The 4,262-nt window shown below is 34.8% G+C and overlaps 1 long non-coding RNA gene across 1 annotated transcript; it reads left to right on the plus strand.

Annotated features, from left to right (window-relative positions):
* The first annotated feature begins 207 nt into the window (after positions 1-207).
* Positions 208-3,699, plus strand: LOC143768523 (uncharacterized). The gene is made up of 4 exons (XR_013213920.1): positions 208-366; positions 3,101-3,145; positions 3,230-3,280; positions 3,491-3,699. It is a non-coding gene; the product is annotated as an uncharacterized LOC143768523 (long non-coding RNA).
* The last annotated feature ends 563 nt before the right edge of the window (positions 3,700-4,262 follow it).

Below are 4,262 nucleotides of genomic sequence, written 5' to 3' on the forward strand. Positions count from 1 at the left end.
TAGTTACTTATGTAATTAAGTGCTATTGTGTCTTTTTATGAAGATGCCTGGGACATTTGCTCATAATTATATTACATTTTCAACAGTACAGGAATGACAGACAGAAATATCAGAGACACCACCCTGCTTTTCAGGAATTGAAAATACACCATTGCACAATTCCCAGGGTCTCTAAGCACGTCACTCTCAAGCATATAAAAACTACAGTCAGATGAGACAAAATAGTCAAAGCTAGAAAATCCTTTGTGTTCAGATAACTCTTACATCTAGTATACAAACTCTTTACGAGAACCATGTCTGGTGTGAAAGGACAGCAGAAAAAATGCCCAGAGCCTTGCCCACCACCCAAACAGCACTGCCATGATCGTAAGTACATTATCTTTTCTCATTTTCTTAATATTATAGATTTTTTTTACTAATAAATGAAATTAATCCTGCTGATAGTAGAATATCAGAATTTTAGCTTTGTAGTGTTATATAACATATTTACTGCATATGTGAAGCTTAAACCTGAAAGCACCACCCCAGTGTTTTTTTCACTGCTAGAGTGGTCCTTTAAAGCAAGTATGCTGCCCCCAGTCTTTTACTCTCCCTTTGGTGTCTTCACTGTTTTTCTGCCCCATTCCATTCCGGCTGTGCCATATTCTGAGCACATCCTCTGACTGGCCAGCAGTTAGTCACAAGATAAGTCACAAGTTCTCAATGCAAGTCTTTGAGAGCCAGCTCAAGGCCAGAACGAGACTCTCATAGACTTACATTTATTAATGACCTCTGACAAACACCTTGATACACTGTAGCAGCTGTCAGGTTACAAACTTTGGGAGACCGACCGGAGCGCTAGCAAAAAAAGATGAAAACACTGGAAGGTGAGTATCAGGCAGAGGGAAAGGGACTTGTATTTAAAGCACTGCTCCAGAAGTGAAATAAAAACCATGGAGTGGTGATTTAAGTGTTCATATTTGAGTAGTTCATTTTAAATATATTTTTTTTGTTCGGTTGGGAAAATTTAGGTATCGGTTATTCATAATCATTAATAATGTTAGTTTAACTGTCAGAATGACTTCAGCTGTATATATGTTACCATAGATTTTCAAACAAAGCTTAAAAATGCAAAAGTGTCCAAAGTGTGATTTTTATAGATTTATTTGGAATTAATCTGGCACTGAAGCAGAATTAAAGTTTAGGGGATTTAAAAAAATTCTAACTCACGTGAAAAAGGATTTTTTAAATCATACTTTCAAAACTTTGCCGCTAAAGGGGTCCTTAAACATTAAAGGAATTTTCATTTTTTTACACTTAAATCACAATGCTTCAGATAGCTTCACTGAGGCAGGAAAGTGCTGATTATACCTATATAAAAGGCTGTAATATTTCCCAGTAAAAAAAGAAGTGAAGTTCTAAGTAATATATAAAACTAATCTTTTATTAGACAATCTTTAAAAGCCATTAAAAAGTTCAAAAAGGTGCTGAAAAATGGAGGGAGATAACCACTGATATTATTGCCACAGAAAATAATCATTAACCTGTATTGTGATGGTCTCAATTTTGGATATTAAGAATAATGGAAAATCATTATATATATATATATATATACTTGTGTAACAACACCCTAATAGCAGTAAAAGAGGGATCTGTAGTGAAATGGTGATTCACCTAATTAGAGCTTTCCACTTTGTTATTGGCTGCCTCAGCTGTCAGACATGCATTCATACATTAGTATGTGAGTGCTAAAGCCAGTCATTGGCTTATATCAGATTATAACTGAAAAATAGGATGTGATTACTTTTGAACCCAGTGAAACTCACAGTGTCTGTGGAGGAATATAATTGGCAATTCATTTGCTTATTTAATTTATGCATTGCTATTTAACAGTGCTAATGCATTGCTATGTACAGCACAGGTGATTGGACGATTAGAGCTGAAAGCTCCTAAGGGGACTATTAAATAAACACACAAAAAAAAACAATTGTTAAAATCACCCTTCTCTCGTCACATTAAAAATAAAGCAATTATATATATATATAAACATATGGCAATGCTGCATTCAGAAATGTTTGATCTATTAAAATAAGTAAATAATCAGATCGGCAAATGGCATAACAGAAAAAAAACTAAAATTACCAGGATTATGTTTTTTTTTTGTAGCTATATCATTACAATAAAAAGCAATGAGAGGTGATCAAAACATTGTATCTATCCCCAAATGGTATCAGTAACAACGTCAGCTCAAGGCGCAAACAATATACCCTCACCCAGCCTCAGATCCTGGAGAATTAGAGCATTATGGGTCTTTGAAAATGGCAACAAAAGCATTTTTTTACAAAAAAGTATACATGTTTGGTATCTATGTACTCATACTGACCTGTGTAATCTTATTGCCATGTCAGTTTTACCATATATTGAACATGGTAAAAAAAAAAAAACATTTGCATTTTTTTTTGCAATTTAACCACATGCAGCTCTATGGCGAGAACAATAAAAAATTTTGGCTCTTGAAAGAAGGAGAGGAAAAATAAAAGTGAAAAAATGGAAAAACGTCTGGGGGTGAATGGGCTTACATTGAACCTGTCATCTGACGGGAACATGAATCTGAGCCTGTCTGCACAATTGAAGCCAGATGTATTTTTCTCTATACCGTTTATGAGAAAATATACCTTAAAGATCTATACAGGGACTATAGACTAGTCTGGCTCAAACCTGATGGGTTCTTGCCAGCACTGATACAGGTGATTGACAAGTCTCTCCCTAGTTTTAAATGATGGCCTATCAGTCACCTAGGAATCACCTGTAGGAGCTCTTGAAAGAGCCACAAAGTATACAAAGTAAAAAATATATTGGGTGCAATATTGCAGCTAGGATTTGATTTATGCTACCCGTAGTTTGGCCAGCATGAATCAGATGACAGGTTCCCTTTAAGAATACTTTGACTGGGGGTCTAGTAATTACTAGTTTTCCAGTACATAACCTACAGACTTTACAGTAGCGAAATATTATTCTCTGTGCTTTGTGATGAGGATGACTAGGATTTCATATAAAACATATTTACTTGATTTTCTTCATTTGCTTTCAATCAGATTAAACTGAATTTATTTCGTTTCAGCATGCAAGCCAGTGTGCCATGAGCCAAAATGCCCTCCTCCTCAAGGTAAATATTTTTTAACATGTATTTGTCTTAATTTATCTTTAAAATGTGTAAAAACTGTATGAACTTTCATATGTCTATTTTCAGTTTGTAAACCACAGCCTGTGTGCCCTGAACAGAAATGTCCTCCTCCTCATGGTAAGGCATTTACCAAATCTATTCCTTTTTATATTTAAAATAATTTAACTGCTCAGTCAAAGAGAATATTTGTAGCCAAATGATATTATATTATTAGTTTTAATTATCATTATAGACTTGCACTCTAGGAATGTAAGAAAAAGCAGCAACGGTTTGTTTAAGTTTCTTATCATCACTGATCTAATGTTCTTTCTATTCTAACTTCCATAGTGGAATGTAAACCAGTTCCACATTGCCAGAAACAACAGGACAAGCATGTGTGAAGAAGCAAAGATGGAAATTCATTATGGCAAATTACATATCAAGAGCCCATTCTGATATACTGTTTACGAGAAAACACTAAATTAAACTACGCAGATATGTTATGACAATTATGCAATAGTAAAATCTGTAAAAATAAATAATCATGGCTTAAAGAATATTATGTATTATTTATTGATTTAAATTTGAACTGACCTCCTAATATCATTAGATTTAAACAACTGAATAAGCAAAGCTGTAAAATAGATTTTACATCTGTAAATTAGAGAAGAGCGAGCATTAAAATTAGAGATGAGCGAATATTTCACTGTTTGTTTCAGATTATGATCTCCGAATTTGCAATATTCACCAATTTATTCATCAAATATTTGCCGAACATAGTCAAACACCGTTGGATTCAATGGGAGGCAAAAACAAACGCATTCGCAACACCTTAAAATGGAACCAAAGGCTGGCAAAACACATCAAATTAGGGCCAGATGCCTGGAGAGTGACCTCATTTCAGTGACCTCAGTACCAGACCCTGAAGCCAAGCATGAGGCATCAGGATGTGGGTCAGCATTTACAGCTTTAAATTGAAGTTAAAATTGGGATGAGGTGGGTGAAGAATCGGTGTAGGCCTGCTGTGCTAGGAGCCCTGATACCACATGCAACAGTTCATCCTGCTTTGATGTTTAGCCATACTCAGATGGCACAAATATCTGTTTCATAGACCACTATT

The sequence above is a fragment of the Ranitomeya variabilis genome, chromosome 4 (assembly GCF_051348905.1).
Source record: "Ranitomeya variabilis isolate aRanVar5 chromosome 4, aRanVar5.hap1, whole genome shotgun sequence".
Taxonomy (NCBI): domain Eukaryota; kingdom Metazoa; phylum Chordata; class Amphibia; order Anura; family Dendrobatidae; genus Ranitomeya; species Ranitomeya variabilis.